The sequence below is a fragment of the Canis lupus genome, chromosome 17, assembly GCF_003254725.2.
Source record: "Canis lupus dingo isolate Sandy chromosome 17, ASM325472v2, whole genome shotgun sequence".
In the NCBI taxonomy this organism is placed as follows: domain Eukaryota; kingdom Metazoa; phylum Chordata; class Mammalia; order Carnivora; family Canidae; genus Canis; species Canis lupus.
In genome coordinates, this window is record NC_064259.1 from 14842119 (window position 1) to 14861807 (window position 19689).

Below are 19689 nucleotides of genomic sequence, written 5' to 3' on the forward strand. Positions count from 1 at the left end.
TGCCAACATATAGAATAACACCAAGTGCTCATCCCATCAAGTGCCCCCCTCAGTGCCCGTCACCCAGTCACCCCCACCCCCCGCCCTCCTCCCCTTCCACCACCCCTGGTTCGTTTCCCAGAGTTAGGAGTCTTTATGTTCTGTCTCCCTTTCTGATATTTCCCACTCATTTTCTCCCCTTTCCCTTCTCTCCTTTATTCCGTTTCACTATTATTTGTATTCCCTAAATGAATGAGATCATATAATGTTTGTCCTTCTCCGATTGATTTATTTCACTCAGCCTAATACCCTCCAGTTCCATCCACGTTGAAGCAAAAGGTGGGTATTTGTCATTTCTAATGGCTGAGGAATATTCCATTGTATACATAAACCACATCTTCTTTATCCATTCATCTTTCGATGGACACCGGGGCTCCTTCCACAGTTTGGCTATTGTGGACATTGCTGCTATAAACATCGGGGTGCAGGTGTCCTGGTGTTTCATTGCATCTGTATCTTTGGGGTAAATCCCCAAAGTGCAATTGCTGAGCCATAGGGAAGACCTATTTTTAACTCTTTGAGGAACCTCCACACAGTTTTCCAGAGTGGCTGCACCAGTTCACATTCCCACCAACTGTGCAAGAGGGTTCCCCTTTCTCCGCATCCTCTCCAACATTTGTGGTTTCCTGCCATGTTAATTTTCCCCATTCTCACTGGTGTGAGGTGGTATCTCATGGTGGTTTTGATTTGTATTTCCCTGATGGCCAGTGATGCAGAGCATTTTCTCATGTGCTTGTTGGCCATGTCTATGTCTTCCTCTGTGAGATTTCTGTTCATGTCTTTTGCCCATTTCATGATTGGATTGTTTGTTTCTTTGCTGTTGAGTTTAATAAGTTCTTTATAGATCTTGGAAACTAGCCCAAAGGGATTCTTTAAAAACCCAGGTCAAATCATATCCCTCTGCTCAGAAGCTTCCGTTTAATTCATTCACAGCTAATGTCCTTACATAGCCATAAACAACATGTATCCCACCCCACTGAACCCCTATTAACTACCTCTCTACATTCACCTCCTGCTCATCCCCCTCCAGCTACATCTGCTTCTTTGCTATTCTGTGAACACACCAGACAGTCCTGCCTTGAGGCTTATATACCTGCTTCTCTCCCTACAATGTTCTTTCCTCAAAGATCTCCAGGGCTCACTCACTTCCTTCCTTTGGATCTTGACTCAAATGTCAATCTTACAGTGAATCTGTCTCTGGCCATCCTACCTAAAATTGAACCCTATACACAAACACAACACTCCCTAGTGGTCACGTCATTTATTTCCCATCATAGCCCACATCAATATTTAATAGGCTGTATACACACTGCTCATGTACAGTAGTATTATATTATAGTATACAATTACAGAATTATTCCCTCAACTAAAACATGGGACTTGTGGCAGCCAGGAAGCTTCATCTCTGTTGATTAAAGCTCTATTCCCAGAGCCTATGCAGTGCCACTTCTGCTCCTCAGACCAGCATTTCAGTTTCAGAACTTGTGTGGGCCACATTCATCTCCTCTCAAGCTGTGAAACAGAGGGGAACTCCAAGGCTAGACTGAGCCTTCCCTTCTGACTCTTGTGCTTGGCTTGTGCACCTAATCAAAGTTCTGAGTGTCCCCCACACTAGTAACTAACATCGTGGGAAAACACCTACCACCAGGCTTCCTTCCTTATCTCTGGAACATTCTAAACACTCAATGGGCATTGTTGAACACAGGTGGAACTTGATGGAGGTTTTAAAAATGAAGGATGACAATAGGTGCTCTTCACAGCCTTCCCTTATTGGGCCCTGCATCAGCAGCCTCGTCCTCCAAAACCCCAATTCCCAGAGGGACCGGATCTTCCCTCACATGTATTCTATGTGGGAAAAAGAAAACTTTTTTTGAACCTTGGGGATGAGTGTATTTTTAAAATATCATGTTCTCCAAGGCAAGAGACAAAGAGATACCCAAAGACTGAAGAAAACAACCAGGACCCGAGGGAAACACTATAGACAGAATTCTAACTAATTTGAAACAAAAGTCCAAATTGTTCCATTTTATTCTGTGCTGATATTGATTTTTTTTCTGTCTCCCCTGTTGCCATGATAACCTGTCAACAAACAAGTGATGCAGAGGGACAAGTGATGGGGATGGGCCCCGGGGCCAAGACCTGGCCCTCAGGCCAAGGAATGCCCATCCTGCTGCCGAACCAGCCTCTCCATGATATCTGTACATGCTCTGTGGGCCAAGTGAGTCATGAATGTAGACATGAGCTTCCTGCCTGGACTCTGGGCCCTCTCAGCTTACAGTGGGGCAGCTGCCACTGCCAGAGGAAGCTGTAACCACAGATACCAAAACCTGGACCTCAGCTAACTGTCTCTCTCATGTCCCTATCTTCTTCCTGGAGCTGTGAGAGTGCCCAGCACTGGGCTGGCCTGGCCAGCACTCAGAACATGTTTGATGAACAAACCATTATGACTACTAACACATCCAGACCCTTGGAATCTGCCAGATGTCTACATGTAGTAACACATTCAATCTTTGCAGCAGCCACACTGATGGGGCTATCATCCCCATTTACAAATGTGCAAAAGAGGCACAGAAGGCTAAGTAACAGCCCCGGGGCACACAGCTAGTGGGTGGGCTGGGATCTGAACACAGGCAGTCCAAATCTGGGGCCTGAGCATGCAGGCACCACTCCACCCACACTGGAGGGGTGATGTGGATGACCTTAGCCTCCTAGTCCTTATGGCCTGCTGAAAGACTTGCTGGGCTCTACCCTCATGGCCTCCTCGTTTTCAAACCCCCAATCCTGTGCACTGAATCCTCTGACCGGCATGATCATGCTCTCAAATCTTCACTTCCCCTCAGTCTCATTTCCAAAGGCCCACCCTCAAAATAACTCCCTGACCTGCTCAAGAAGTTTCCACTCTATCTGCCCACCCACTGGATTATTGTCTCTACTTATTATCTCTTATTTTCCTTGTTGCAATCATCACTATCTGAGATGATCTTGCTCATTTGTTTCCCTACATATATTGTCTGTGCCCCTCCAATGTTTCAATAAACTAAGACTCTTCTGCATAACTCAGTGCAATATCCAGTACCAGTACCTAATTTTATTGAATGTGCAAATTGATCGCTGCACAAAAAAGAATGAAAGCCCCAGGAGCAGGTCTCTGCCCTTGTAGAAGAACACAGAGCAGTGGGCAGCAAGGTGCAAGATCAGAATGGATACTGTAGCTTCTGCAGTGTGGGGGAGGGCTCTTTGGACCCCACCCACAGCCTGAGCCTCCAGGCCCAAATGTTTGCCGTGGGGCTGTAGAGTGACACCCTCCATCTACAGTGACCAGTTCGGTCACCAACCATATGTGGCTAGGGAACACTGGAATCATAACTACTATCATTGGGGAGCTGGATTTCTCATTTTATTTCATTTTTATTAATATAAAATTTAAAACTGATACTGGAGTCAGTTTTTGGAAAACTTTTAAGTATGTTTGGAACAATTTGGGTATGTGAATTTACTTTTTCAACACTCAGTTTTATGAACTCTAAATATAGATCAAGTATTGCCAAGGAAAATTTAGCATCTGAATTGAAATATGCTCTAACTGTAAAATACGCACATTTGAAGACTGAATGTGCAGAAAACGAATGTAAAGTATCTGGTTAATGTTTTTGCATGGATTACATGTTGATATGATAATATTTTGGACATACCAGGTTAAATAAAATGTTATAAAAATTAATTTCACCTGTTTCTTTTTACTTTTTAATGGGGCTACTAGAAAAATTTTAAATCACATATATAATTTGTATTATAAACATGTATGTGGCTCCCATGTTATTTCTACTGGATGGTGCTGCTGTCTAATAGAACTGAATTTCTGACTTAAATATAGGCCCAGTTTGAGGTTTTCTTTTTTTTCTTTCGAGATTTTATTTAAATTCTAGTTAGTTAACATTTAGTATAGTACTAGTTTGGGGATAGATTTTAGTGATTCATCACTTGCACATAACTGACCCAGTGTGAGTTCTAGCAGGAGCAACAGTGTACAACTGTTACAGGGAAGATCCCTTTATGTATTAGTTTTGTCCCTGGGATGGTAGGGAGAAGGCCAGGGACCCTGAGTGCAGTGGGGCATCCTTGACCCAAGAACCACTCCATAGACACAAACCACAAGAGCAAACTGACCAAAGCAAAGCTCAAAGTCCCTCAGGATCAGGTCAAGGGTCCCACTGTCTCTCACAAGCAGACTGATTTCTTCTACAGAGAAATATTCTTCCCTGCTGCAAAACAACATGCTACATTTATTTTTTCATTTAGTTAAAAGAAATTCTCAAATTAATCTAGCTATATAGAAAAAATGGGCTTCCTGCCACAGCCAGGAGGTCTGTGGAGGAAGTCAGACAGCTTCCCCAAAAGCACCCTCTAAAGCCAGTGGAAAAGCATGCCAGTCTTTTTGAGCTGGAGCTTCAGCCCTAAGTGGGGAATCTCAGTAACAACCTCCTGCCAAGCAGCAAGGGACAGGCGACATTCCTCCAATACTCAGCCAGCTTGGGAACTATGGAAAGCAGCCACCAACCCATCAGGAATGTTTGATACTTACATTAGGTGACAAGAAAGCCAAATCACTATACAGACATATTGAAGCTCCTACTGACACGATGCTCCTATTGTATAATGAGGTTCTGGGAAAAAAAAAATTAGCCCTGCAGAAGAAAAAGTAAAAATAAAACCTGAAAGTGAAATCCTTATGGGAAAACAACAACAACAACAACAACCGAAAAGAGGTTGGCAAAGCAAGAAGGGTCCAGAGTCTGGGAAACCTTTTATGGCATCTCTCGACAATAAATTTTGCTGAGCAAAGGCCCCTGGCAAGCAAATCATAGCTCCTTGCTTTCAAGTTGTTGACATTTTAAAGGGAGTTAAGCCTCACAGCAGGGAAAGAGTTAACAGACTTCAATGGGTCTATTATGAGTCTTTATGGAATGAATGAAACCGGTTCACCTCCAATTTGGACCTCACCACCTTCACTCCCCACCCCCCACCCACCACAAAGAAAGGTTGGTAATGGCTGAATGAAAGATCTCCTTCATCCTGGAGAAGCTTGCTTTCCAGGTGTCCCACCCACAGAGGCCCGGAATGTTCAACGGTGCAGTGACAGCCCTTCCTGTGGGCAAGAGAGAGCCTGAGAAAGACACCTGGCCTGAGTCAGGGCAAGGAGAGTTCCCCCAACTCAAAAGGCTGCCCGGAACCAATCTGGGGAATGAGTCCACTGTCACTGGGGACCCACTGCAGTCCGGGCTTGCAATTGCTCTTTGCAAAATAACATCCGCAGTAGGCAGAATAATGGCTTCCCAAAGATGCACAGGTCTTAATTCCTAGAACATGTTCATGTGTTACCTTGCATGGCAAACGGGAATTGAGGGAGCAGATGGAATTAATGCCAATCCACTGACATTAAAATATGGGGAGAAGCCTGGATTATCCAGGCAGGCCCAGTGCGATCACAGAAGTCCTTCAACATGAAAGAGGGAGGTCGAAGAGTCCGTGTCAGAGTGATGCTGTGTGAGAACGTCTTGTCCCACTTTGCTGGCTTTGGAGGAGGAGAAAGGGGCCACGAGCCAAGGAATCTCGACAGTCTCTTGAAACTGGAAAAGGCAAGGAAACAGATCCTCCCCTAGAGCCTCCCAAAAGAACACAGCCCTGCCAACACCTGGCTTTTAGCCCAGCGAGACCCATTTTGGACTCCACACTCTAGAACTGTAAGATAACAAATTTACAAGGTTTCTGACCACCAAGTCTGTGGTAATTCATCACAGCAGCAATAGGAAACTTACAACATCTTTCCTTCCCGAGACATTCCCAAATGCCCACCTTCCTCCTTGAGCAGATTATGGAAGACAAGGAACGGTTTCTCTCCATGAAGTAGAACCTGTTGTGGGGTTTGGTCAGACATTAAATGTATTCCTTTCCTTTTCTCCTTTTTAAAAGATTTTATTTGTTTATTCATGAGAGACACAGAGAGAGGCAGAGACATAGGCAGAGGGAGAAGCAGGGTTCCTGTGGGGAGCCTGATATGGGACTAGATCCCAGGACTCCGGGGATTACAACCTGAGCCAAAGGCAGATGCTCAGCTCAACCACCGAGCTACCCAGGCATCCCTCAAATGTATTTGTTTTTGAAGGGCTCTCTCCTTCCTCCCCCTGGAGTCCTATTCTTAAAAACCAGGAACACAAGCCTCAGGAGCCTACATGGTCCCCACCCTGACCATTCAGCTTCATGTCCCCAGCCTCTTCCTGTGTCTTTTCTTTCAAGCTTACCTCCCACCTGGGAAGCTGAGGGAGAGGTGGCCTCATGATCAAAGCGGAAACATATAATAACTCTATTTTCTCTACCACAGTGATGTAGGCCAAGAGCCAGTGGCTTCAAAGAGGCCCTGAGAACATTCATTCCCTTCCTTGTTCTACATATGAGGCTATCAAGGAACATCAGAAGCTTCAAGGTCCCATAGCCAGTTAATGGCAAGACTGCATTAAGACCCAGGGCCCCTGACTTCCAGCCCAGGGCTTCATGTTATATTTTCAAGCTTTCTTAAACCAAAGATTTCTGGAACCTTCTGGGCCCCACGGGGAGAGGAGCTGTTCACAAGGGCAGATATTTCCCTTGCCCTGCACATTTGGCTTCTCATCTCCTCCTCCACCTGCTCACCTTTCCCCCAGAGTTCCCTCCACTAAGGGTCTGTCAGGCTCTCAACTCCTCACCCCACAGTTCAGGGGCCTGACGCTGTCTTCACTCAGGCAGGCAGCACAAAAGGCTTAGGACACATTAGCTCCTGGAAGGAAAGAGCTGCTGTAACCACAGTCTTCAGTGTGAGGCCGGGTGCCTGGCCTCCTGTCTCGTCCCTCACAACCAGCTTTGGCAGGGCTCTGAGCCCTTGGCACCCCGGTGCCCTGATGGGTTCCTGCTCAGGGCTGTGCAAACCCCGCCTCGCTTCCCGTGTGGCGGGGCTCTGTCCATGTCCCATAAATTTCCTTTCAACATCATCACATCATCAGAGGCCTCAGGAGGCCCATCCCCTCCCCTGCAGATGGAAGATTCCTGTCTGCAGCCTGAACCAGGGGGCAAAGCTCATTCTTTAAAAGTGAACCCACCTTAGGGCAAGTGGGGCAGTAATCCTTTAAAACCAGTCACACTTGCCTAAGGCAGGGCTGTTTCCTCCATCTCTATGCCTGTGGAGCGGGAGCCACCTCCCGGCCTGCCACCCCACTCCCGCCTCAATGCCTGGGCCCTCTGTGTCCAGCCGCTGAGCATTTGACCTTGACTGCTGCCCAGTCTCCCTCAGACAAAAGTAACCAAGCTATTTGCATTTGGCCTTCCCTTTTCCTTGCTCCCCACCAAGACTGCTCCCCCTTCTCTTAATTATGCAGTAACGAACAACTGTGCTAACCGAAATTGGGGCGGCTACTTGCCTCTAAAAGTCCATAATTAGCCCCACGGGAACAACAAATACTTGCAGAGCTCCCCACCTCCCCTTGGCTGCTGCTGGAAGCAGGCCGCCTCTCCAAGCCCAGCATTTCGGGTCCAATCTGGAATGCATATGTTTCCCCTCAATCATTCACTCCATCAAACGTACGGCAGGCCTGAGGGGGCGGGGAGGCCGCTAGACTTCTCTGAGTCTCTGTTCGCATGAGCGTCCTCATTATAAAGGGATGTTGTGTTCACAGGTAACCAACAGCCCCCTGCGCATCTGGGAACACTTTGAGTGATTGCTGGGGAGAGAAGAAATTTGGGTCATAACTAATGATCAACATCCCCTTTTAATCAAATGAAGCCGTCATAATGTGTCTATCCTCCAGGGGAACAAGGCCCTTTCACCTCCAGGAGGTCTGCAGTAGCATTAACCTCTTCGGGTAAAACTTGCCCAGGTAGGAGGGAAGAAGGGGAGCTGTCAGGTTTTGAGCACCCACTGTGTACCAGCCCCTGCACTGAGCAGCCTCAACATTGGGGCCTTGAGCCACCCTGGACCTGCACCAGATCAAAGCTCTTAGTCTTGAGGGCTCCTTAGAGCCCAGATTGCTGGGCCCCACGTAGAGTTTAGATTAAGTAGGTCTGGGATGGAGTTCGAGTATTTGCATAGCTGACAAGTTCCCATGCGATACCGATCCTGCCAACCACACCTTGAGAACCAGCAGGAGAGAATTAAAATACTAATATTTATCATCTTCAATGCACCACGCCCTTTGTAAATATCATGTAATCGAATCCTCATAAAAATATGATGTGGTGTTGTCCCCATTTTGCAGAAGAAACTGAGCAAGTGCTGCCTAAAGCTCTGGAGCAGTTGGCGTGGAAAAGCTATTACTTAGTGGCCAGGTGGGTCTGATGTCAGACACCTGGCCCTGTCACAGCAGCCAGGGACATGCAGGCCACGGGCTGAAGGGTTCAGAGAGGATGAGCACACCTCTCCCTAGGGCACGAGGGAGACTATGGGCCTTGCACACCCTCACTGTGTACCCGGGACTTAGGGGCCTTCTGTCCACATCAGTACCTGGCCTGCTTTCCTGTCTACACACGGGACACTGCAGCCCTGAGTCCTGCAGCAAACACCCCTTAGTCTCCCCTCTGATCCCCCCTGCCCCTGGGACATGCGTCACTCCCCCGTCCTCTCCCACCCTCACTCTGCCTCATCGGAACACCCCCACACTCTTCTTTCCAGCTCCTCCCAAACCAGTTCAAGAGGAGGCTCTTCCAACTGATCATGAGGACACATGCAGAACTCCAACCAGAGTATCCAGGAAATGGCTGTGGGTTCTCCAACATGACCAAACGCTATGCCGCTTGCCCAATGCACAGGTTTGCTCCTCCCCGGTGGTTTGTAAAAGAGCAGGTGGACTCACATTTCTGTGTTCCCAGGTCACCAAACAAGCCCCTTGGCTACATTGCTCACCACTCTAGAATCTTCCCTTTCAATTGGAATTTATGAGAATCTGCTTAGCACCGGGTGCTATAGTAGGGGCCAGGGGAGGGTGGGGGTCGGATGGCCATCACATAAAGCACCTGTGTGCCAGCCTCTGTTTCACGTACCTCCCGTGTAACAGCTCACTCAGTCCTCCCGGCTGTCCTGTAGAGCAAGGTGTGCCACCATTAGCACCTTTTTCAAGAGAGACACCAAGGCACAGAAAGATTAAGCCACCTGCCCAGTGTTGCACAGCCAGGAAGTGACAGAGCTAGGGTGTGAACTGAAGCATCAGGGCTCCAGAGCCCAGGAGTGGAAGCATGCTGCCTTGGAAGATAGAACAAGAAAGAGTGATTAACTCCCTGATCCTTGCCCTCAGGGAGGCACAGCCCGGCCAGGGGGAAGGAGGAACTAGCTAGTGGTGGTGGCAGTGTCATTGTAGTTGTTATGGCTGCTGTCAGAGTTGTCATCCTTGGACTTACAGATGCCATAGCTATGGCTGTAGCTGTGGCAGCTGCAGTTATAGCGGCTAACACTATCACAGTGGTTGTCGCAGCAGGCAGCAGCAGACTGTCAGCATCGATACTGAAATCATTACAGCAACAGCAGTAACAGTAAAATACCTGCCATTTGCAGGGCGCCTTACTTAGCAAAGTGAGGGACAGGATATGTGGCGGGTAGGAGTGCAAATCCCATAGGCAGATCAGGTTCAGATCTGACTCCTCCTGACAGGTGGTCTGTCTCAGGCGAATCACTCAGCCTCTCCGCCTCAGCTTGCATACTTTTGACACAGGGGAAATATCACCTACCTCATGAATTTCTCATGGAGATTAAAGGAGAGACTCCATGGCAGGCCTTAGTGCGGTGCCAGGGACTCGGAAATTCTCCATTGGTGTCCCTCAGAAGGACGGTGACAGGAACAGTGACATGTGAGTGCACTGGCCATCGGTGAGGACTCTGGGCAAGTGAGGGCACAGAGACGACAGCACACTGAGGGCAGATCCCTCTATGTGAAGGATCTGGAATGGCTTCAGAGAAGACATAGGATTTCAACAGGACCTCCCAGCTGGGTGTGACACCCTGAAGACCACATAGATGGTCAGGACAAGACCGTGGAAGAGCAGGTGCAGGCCTTCCCACTGCCCTGCTTGTCCACAGAGCACCCCTGAGCTTCCTCCTTTGTTTGTCCCCCAAAGCCTCAGCCCAGCTACCTCTCCCAGGGCACTCATATGGCCCTGTGCCCTCTCCGCCACTGACTTCATTTGCCTGCATCTCTCCAAATGTTCCTCCTAACCCTCTTCTACAAATAGCTAAAGACCTTCACATAGTCCCCTGGCATTCCTTTGTGGTTTCATTGGGCACACAGGCAAGACAGGCCAGCTGATTAAGAGGTCTCCAGTTAAGTTCATTACTAACATGTTTCCTGAGCCCCAAGGGCTAGACTATGTTTTAGAGCCAACCTCTTTCCTACTCTCTATCCTGTGGGGATGCCAAGGGCCCTTTCTGCTATCCAGTGAAGAGAGGCAAGACAACTCAACCAGCTTTATGGATGCAAGGCCTGAGTGACACTGGCTCCGCCCTCATGGGCATGGCTGTGATGTAACTACCTTTGGAAGCCCATCAGCCTTCCTTCCACATAATGTTCATGCACTCAGGGGCTTGACCCATCACATGCAAGTCACTGTAGGAGAGTCCAGATGAGTTCCCACCCTCCAAGAGCTAGAGCCCATGAGCAGTGGTATGGCAGGTCCTCAGACAAGTATACTTACTCAAATGTAGTGAGTGCCAGAAGCTGGGCAAGAAACTAACATTCTGAGTGCACCCACCAAGTGCAGATGCTATACTAATAGTTTTCATCTAAATTGTCTCATGTATCCACATAGCACACTTGTGAGGTAAGCATGTATGTCTATGTTGTAGAGATGAGGAAATCAGAGACATCAAACAAATCTCTTGAGGTCACATAGCAAGCTTCAAAACCAGGGCTGTGTTACTCTTCCCAATATCCCACAAAGTGAGTGTCAAATTGGGGTTGGGGAAGGGGAAGTGCACGAGGCTGAAATGATCAGAGAAGGCTTTTTAAAAGAGGTGAGGGAAAAAAAAAATAAAAGAGGTGAGGGTTGTCCTGGACAAGGGGGTGAGTTGGATGATAATGGATAGGGGTGAGGGGATGGAGAAGGAATGCTAGGAATTGTAATGGCATGAACAGATACGAGGGGCTGAGAAGCACCTGGTGTGTTAGGGGATGCAGCAGAGTGCCTCCGGGGCTGCAGGAGGCTCCCCACCTGGGAGACAGGGAGGGTTGGAAGGGCTCAGCAAGGCTGATCAGAAGAGTTTGATGGATTTGGCTAATCGTACCTTTCTTCTGGATGCAGTGGGAGCCATTGAAGCCTTTTGGGCAGAACTATGTAATGGAAGTAGCCCCTTAGGAAAATCACCTTGGCTGGGCTGTGCTAGCTAGGTTGCTGAGCAAAGACCAGGGGAAGAAATGCCACTCAAGGAGACTGCTGCAGTCATCCCAAAGTAACAACCGATTTGGTAAACGAATTTCAAGGCTATAAACAGACAACATTTTTTTATTGTTTTTTCAATCCAAACTACATTTCGTTAAGGTATGATTTTTCCAAACGTCAGGAAAAACAATCCATGTTAACCTATAACTGTGAAACAATTATACGGGCAGCAAAACATCTTCTGCACAAACTGCAATAAAATACTGTTCTTGGTTCAAGAAGTCAGGGCAAGAAGTGACTTCTGAATCAGCCTTCCACTTAGCAATGCAGCTTTCTGCTCAAAAAATTCACAGTCTTCCTTCACTGGATCTATTTTAATAACATAATGAAGGCCCTGTAACCCTGTCCTCCAACCTTCCCTGAGAATGTACCCTAAGTGCCTCAAGATGTCCAAGGAACATCAAAGGGAAGCAGAATTATTCTTTGGATATACCATAGGATAAAAATCCTGATATCCCACTGCTGGAAACAAAAACCCAGGACAGCTCCCGCAGTGCCCATAAAAAATATGGACTCAGAAGATTAACTGGCTCCGATGCTACAACGCTTTAGCCAACCGTAACCTGGCATTTTATGTTGAAGAAAGGAAAAAAAGATGCCTTTATTAATACTGCTTGCCAAACTTCCCATGAGGCCTGAGAAAGGACTCACTCTGGCCTTCCTCTGCTCAGAGTCCTGTGCTAAAAACTGCTGCCTCCTCTTTAAAGTAAGGCCAATCTGAGGTGTCTGAAGAAGGACCCCCCTGGAAAATGAACAGCCTGCTCTCTGCCAAAATGTTTAACTCCTTGTTGCCTCCATGCTTCACACAAGCCTGAGCACATATCACTTCTCAAAGCACTTCCCATGGGTACACCTTGTCCCCATGCTGTCCCCGGGAAGCAGGCGGGGAGGAAAGATATGATGATCATCATTTTACAGCTGTGGTATCTAGGTCCTGGAATCACTGTCATTGAGATGTTTATAGAAATAGCTAGAACATAAGAGACTCAACTCTAGGGAACAAACTGAGGGTGGCTGGAGGGGAGGGGGTGAGGGGATGGGATAACTGGGTGACGGGCATGAAAGAGGGCATGTGATATGATGAGCACTGAGTGTTATATGCAACTGATGAAATACTAAATTCTACTCCTGAAACTAATAACACACTCTATGTTAACTAACTTGAATTAAAATAAAGCTTTTTTAAAAAAAAGAAATAGCTAGAACAGTATTCCCTGGCCTGGGGTGGAAGGAGGACAAGCAGCTCTGCCTTAGGCTGTGAGGTGGCTAGCACTGTCCTAGTTTTAGAGATGGAGAATAAAGAGTCAGAGGTAAAGTGAGTGCCCAGCTGTTCCTACTGCTGCTGACATCCAGGACTTCTGTTCGCCCCTCCATGCTGAGATTTCAGCAGCCCAGGCTAGCACAACTGGCTTTGAGAAGCAAGCCACCATGCTCCACATTCCCAATAACATGCATTATAAACAAAAGGATATTCCCAAGTCAAAGAGAAGAATGATTTTCTTTAAAAGAATATACACTTTTTTTTTAAGTAAGCAAACCAAGCAAATAATCTCCTTTAATGTGAACCGCCTTTTTCCCAAATGCCCAGATTCTGAGGGTGAGGGTGCCGCCCTGGGACTCCAAGTTTTCCGCCCACTGTGCATACACACACACACATGCCTGAACACCCACGCATTTCAGTTGGACATAGCACAATGTTACATCACATGTGCCACTGGGAGGGAGCCAGAAAAGGCCCATGATGCCCAACGTCACTGGTTCCCTTGCAGTTAAAAGCCTCTGTTGACACTGTTTCTCAAGCACCTCCATCCAACTCCACTGCTTTGCCCATTTTTCCGCTTCCTGCATGTCTGTGGCATTCCAAACACTTCCCTCTGGAGTGAAGCATCCATGAGGGGATGGGAGGGTGGGGTTATGGATCAATCAATCAATCAATCCATGGGTAGATGAACAAATGCATGGATGAATTCCCATGGTAGCCTCAAAGTCCTGATAATCAGAGAGTTAATCCCCCGAGGGTCACTCAGAGCCATATATCCCATCTGAAACAAAAGACCTTCCCCCGAATGTCATAGGTACCTACCTCCATTCCTTTGCCATGGCAGCAGCTCAAGGAGGGAAACAGCTAGTGCTACCTCTGTCACATCATGCTGGAATAGGTCTGACTGCGCTCTCAGAAGCAAATGTGGTGTTTCTGTCTAGGTGATGCAGTCCCTTGTGATCATCTTCAGAGACCTTGGACCTCTCCCATCTCCTTTGCATCAGGATCCTGGACTCAGTTTCTCACAAGTCAGTGCTTCCCCACATCGTGGACACCAAACAGGAGTCTTTAACTGGGCCCACCCCTAATCAACCCATGCCACCAATACTTCTGTGAATATAAGAATTTGATTTTGACTTAATACCTTTTCCCAAGTCTGGGTTGGAAATTTTTCTGTGAAGGCGGCCTATGAAAATATAACTGCCCTCAAAAATTGCCCTATGACCCAGATGATATGTGAACATAGAAGACACCTCATCATCCTCTTCAAGAGAACACCAGATCTATCTCTCCTTCTTGCCAGCTGTCTGAGAAGTGGTAGATATTTGCCTCTAGTAGAAACATCTCCTTGAACTTCCCCAAATTGCTGGAATGACACATAGCAAAGTCAGACACAGTCCCCAGTCTGAGCCTCTCCAAACCCATGAGTTACAAAACTAAAGAACGGCAGTGTCAAGAGCATCTCACAGTACTTGGCAATCCCAACGCACACTCCCTTTGTTTAAATGGGGAAGCTGAGCCCCAGAGAGTGCTAAGTATCCTCTCTCTCCTCTGAGGCTCTCTGCCCTTGGCCAACTGCCGAGCCTCAAGGTAGCTCATGGTGTGGGGATCACCAGTGGCCAGGGGCTGGGCTCAGAGGCTTGAGAGTCTTCAGAAGGCCACCATTTCCAAGCACGGGCTTCCTGCTGAGACTACTGAGTGGAGGAAGTAATAATGGAGATTGAAAGGCATTCTGCATTTGACCTTCTGCAACCCCACCGTTTTTCAGTAGAACCCGATAGGGATCAGTCACATCTGCTCTCAATAGCAAATGTAAAAAATGACCTGCAGCTTTAAGGTCTGAAAAACATAAACTTGTGTTAAAAGACTGACAAAAAAAATTCATGCACTCCATAGCATGATGTCATTCAACTGCACACACATTGTAATAACAATCGTCCATCAGGACCAGGGCCCTGGACCTGCACTCTCCCCTCCTGGGAATCATAAGCTTCTCCGGTCCCCCTGCATGTCAGCCATGTGGCCGGTCACATAGCAGGCCTGTGTAATCAGGGCTGGGCTGCTAGGCTCAACTAGGCCCTGAGCTACAGCGGGTATCAACTTACCTTGCTCCCCACTTCAAACGCTTGGGTGAACTACAGGAAGGCTTGATGGGAAGCACATTCTGGAAAGCCCAGAACAAGCTCAATCTGCCAGGGACCAGGGGAGCAGCCCAGAGCTGGCCAGAGGTCAGTGGGCCCTCAGAAGTCAGGAAGCTCCTCATCAGCCACGTGGGTGAGGACTGCCAGGCCACTACTTTGCTGTGAGCAGGAGCCAACCAGGATGCTCTTCTGCTGACCTGTGGTGCCACAGCCTCATGAAGATGGTGACTCCTCCTTCATTGCCATGCACTCCTGCTTCCCTACCTCACTCCCATCTGGGCTATGGTCAAGAGCTCCTGACCCATGGCAACTCAGGAAGACAACCTTAGAGTACCCCAGAGAGCTCACTAGATCAGCCTCAGTTGTCACTCTGCTGGACCAAGCAAGGTGCCTGGGGCCCAGAGCAAACTAGCCAGGATATCACCCTTCAGAAATTCACAGTCCAGACAGGGAGGTAAGATTCTCTGAGACCACACATATCCCGGGCTGAAGAGAGATGTCCTAGGACCAGAGGATGGAAAACCGGGAGCTACAAAGGGAAGAAAGTTCACATACTCCAGACCCTGCCAAATCCTGTGGTTGGATTGATTTCCTAAGCTAGACACCCCTTCATTATTTGCTTGAGTTCTAAATCACAACCCACAGGTGGCAATGGCTCTGTGTTCTCATTTGATTCATTATGTACCCACTCTGTGGCACACACCAGGCTAGGCACATGCACATCCCTCTCTTACCTCAATACTCTTGACAACCCAGACAGCAAGGTGGCACATGGATGGCTTGGAAGGCTCATGAGGCAGCTCTTGTGGGTACATCTGTTTCTGTTCCACCAGGAAGAGCTTCCTCATGCTTTCTAGCAGGAGCAGAGCTCGGCCAGACTCTAACCAGCAGCAGAGCAAATTCTGCATGATCCCCTATTCTAGCCAGTGGAGCATGTTTTGTGGCCCAACTGGCTGTGTTTGGAATGACATGCTGAGTTAACAGTTCATCCATGGAAGCAGAGTGTCAGAATCCATGGTTCTTCCTACATTCCTAAGATCATTTAAAATGCAGCCTCTGTCCTCAAATGGCTCATAAGTTATTAAAAGGAGAAAAACCTGTAGACAAACAAGCATCCCTGTGTATGAGTGCTGAGAGAAACATCCCCAAGGGGAATGCTGGCGACACAAAGGATGGAGTGCTCAGTAAGACCTGGAAACAATAGAAATCCTTATGTTGGGAGTGGCCCTCAAATTGTCCACACCTCCTGCAGGGTGCTAAGTGCACGAGGCAATGTGGTCTCTGGCCCCACGGGCTCTACTCTCACTGCAGAGACAACACTAACTCATCAGAACAAAGAAGAGATCAGCTGGGAAAAACAAATGGCCATTGCTAGAGGCCAAAGGAGGGAGATGCCCAAAAACTGACATATAATAAGGCCACAATATGACTGCAGAATTGAATTAAATCAGGCAAGTTGGAAAAACTTTCTAAAGAGATGACAGAGGCTAGGCTTCCATGAGTGAGGTCTGAATGGTATAAAGGGCTGAGACAGCGAGCACGCCAGCAGGGGCCTGCCAACAGAGCCTAAATTCAATGTCAATGTGTTGACCAGCCGAATAGATGATTCAAACTGGCTTCCAGACGGCAGATTGTAGAACCAAACTCTACTCTTGGCTACCCCTGGCTACCTGGGCCAGCACCTCAGAGCTCACCGTCTAGTGCTAACCCCTCCCCAGTGGCAAGTAGCCTCCAGCCTAGATAGGAACTGAGCTCTGCCCAGACCCCCAGGAGACTTGGGGGCCATAGAGACTTCCCAAATTTGGATAGAAAAGCAGCTATTCAGTGCCTCCTCCACAGGATACATAGCTTCTCTCTAAATCAGCAGGAACCCATCACTAAGGCTATGAGAAAATAAACAAAGGGAATCTAATTTCAAGGGACACTCAGGCTCCAGGAAGAAGAACAGCGTGCTCAGGCGGGTCCTTTCCCTCCAAGGCACGCTAAGTTGTGGGAATCTTACAGCTCCAGTGCCAGCAGATTCAGGAGCACTCCCTGCCAATGATGGAGTGATAGAGTCACGCTCAGGGCTCCCTGGGGACACTCCACCACGGGGGGGGGGGGGGGGGGGGGGGGGGGGGCTAAGGGGTGTGTCCACAGAGACCCAAAAGAGAAGCCAGAGGATTCCAGCCCTGCCCTGAGCCAAGAGTTTGAGCCAGTAAACGCTGTCCTCTGTCTCTGGACAGAGACCTGGGCTCCCCTTTAACGGCCTCTTCAGAGTCAAGGGACCACGTGAACATCAACAGTCCTGCTTGTGAAATATCTATGCTCCCCATAACAAACCAGCTTCCTTTTACTATCTTTTTGTCTGGTCTCTTTTGTAGGCAGAAACACCCAGCATTCTGTCTGAACTGAATCGAGTTAGACCTCAGTGTTGTAGAGCATGTGTTATCAGTCACAAAGCACACATCTCAGGGTAGGGGAGGTAGATGGGCTCTTAAAAAGGAACAAATATCAAAAGTATCAAATCCTCTAGAAAAATAGAAGTTACTCAACCTGAGAAGTTTGTTTGGCAGAGTGATTGGCTGGGCTCAGAATGATGTGTTGGCCTGAATGTTTCCCTACTGAAGCAGAACTTTAGCAGCTTCTTGGTTCTACCAAAGTGCAGGGTATGATTCGAGCTGTTGCTTCATAAAATATGGGGATGCCAAGATCACTATAACACAGCTCCTGTCCTCACACAACTCATGAGTTTTTAGGAGGAGAGAGGCTCTGATGGCTTAACAATTTCAGATCTATAGAGGGAGATTATTCTCCATCCCACAGAGGGCCACAAGTGCCAGCAGCATTACAGAGCATTTTGAGTGCTCCAAAACTCAGAGGCAAGAGGGGCAAATTGGCCCTTTGAGTGTGAGAAGTGGCAACTGGAGTGAGCTCAGATCCAGATCCAAGAACCAGGCAATGTCAGCCATGCTCCAAATTCTGCCAATGACCTACTACAGGACATGGGGACAAGCACCTTGCCCTGTCTGGGTACATTGCCCTAAAGATAAGCTTAGCCTGGGTGATTTCTGAGAGCTTGCCCAGTGCTGATCTGTAGGTCTACAGCTTAAACAGGAAGAGGGTTGACAAATCTGCCAACAGGTTGGAAGAATTGTCCCATGCCCATTCCTATCAAAGTGCTCAGATTGTGCTATCAAGCTCCATGAAAGTTTGAGTCTGTTAATTACTCCTAAACCCAGAGATATCGAGAGACAGATATGTAAATTAGAACTAGAGAGTGAGATTAATGTCTACATAGACACAGATTCAGATACAGAAATAGCTATAGATTTTGATTTAAATATACAGATGAAGACAGAGATGGAGATTGAACTGAGACATAGATATAGATATATGTGTACAGATACACATGTCCCACTGAATACCTTTCTCATGGCAAGGGACAGCACACAGTACTAATGATTTTGAGTTCATTTCCTACTTGCAGCACACCAAAGTCCTCTCCATTCTTCAAAGCCCATCTCTAGAACCTCCTCCAAGGAGTCTTACTTGACCAGCAAAAGAAGTTCTCCCTCTTCTAAATTCCTTCAAGTTGCCATTTGAGCCACCTCAGCCTCAGGATAAAAACAAATTAATTATCACCTGCAGAAGTTCTCCCACAAGGTAGAAATTATCTAACACCTGCAGAGGCTGCCAAGGACAGCTGGGCTTCAGGCTGGCTGCTCTGGGTGAAGGTGCTAGCAGTCAGCTTGCCTCCGGTAGCAGAAGTGGCTCACACTGAATGCTTATCTACAGGATGCCTGTATTTGAAAGTGAACTTTGACCCATGCCTCAAACCATTCACCAAAATTAGCCCAAAATTTTTTACAAACCTAAATATAAAACCTAAAACCATAAAGAAAAAAGAGAAAAGAAAACACAGGAGAATGTAAAAAGTAGAGGGGGTGGGGAGGCAAATTTTTTCCTTGACAGATCATAAAAAGCATTAACTGTAGAAAAAATAGTCAAATTAGACTTGTGCTTAGTAAAAGACACCAAGAAAGAGAAAGAAAGAAAGAAAAGAAAGAAAGAAAGAAAGAAAGAAAGAAAGAAAGAAAGAAAGAAAGAAAAGGTGAGCCACGAGAAAATATTTGCAATACATACCCAACAAAGAACTAGAATCAAGATTCTATTTTTTAAATTCCCATAAATCAGTTTTTAAAAGATAGCCTAAAGCATGGGAAAACACTTTGATGGATGCTTTCCCAAAAAGAAATCCACATGGCCAATAAACATATAAAAAGATGTTCAACATCATTAACAGTAAGGAAAATCCAAAATAAAATTACAATGAGTTACAACCATACACCCACCAGAACAGTCAAAACAAGACCTCAAAACCAAACGGTGGAAAGGATGCAGAGCAACTGGATCTCTCACACTTTTGCTGGTGGAGGTATAAAATGGTACAACTGGGCACCTGGATGGCTCCTTGGTTAAGCCTCTGCCTTCAGCTCAGGTCATGATCCCCCGGTCCTGGGATCGAGTTCTGCATCAGGCTTCCTGCAGGGAGCCTGCTTCTCTCTCTGCCTCTCTCTGTGTGTCTCTCATGAATAGATAAATAAAATCTTTAAAAGATAAAATAAAATGGTACAACTACTTTGGAAAACTGGCAATTTCATGTGAAGTTAAATATACACCTAGCTTATGATTCAGCAATTTCACTCCTGTCTCATTACTCAAAGGAAATGAAAACATGTGTCCACAAAAAGACTTGCATATGAATACTCCCGACAGCATTATTCTGAAAAGCTCCAAACTGGAAACAACCCAAAGGCC

The 19689-nt window shown here is 47.2% G+C and overlaps 1 long non-coding RNA gene across 1 annotated transcript; it reads right to left on the minus strand.

The window, feature by feature from the left end:
- Positions 1-222: 222 nt before the first annotated feature.
- LOC112664769 (uncharacterized) lies at positions 223-16645 on the minus strand. Its single transcript, XR_003139955.3, has 3 exons — positions 13571-16645; positions 9103-9931; positions 223-7787 (listed from the first exon to the last, which is right to left on the minus strand). It is a non-coding gene; the product is annotated as an uncharacterized LOC112664769 (long non-coding RNA).
- Positions 16646-19689: the final 3044 nt, after the last annotated feature.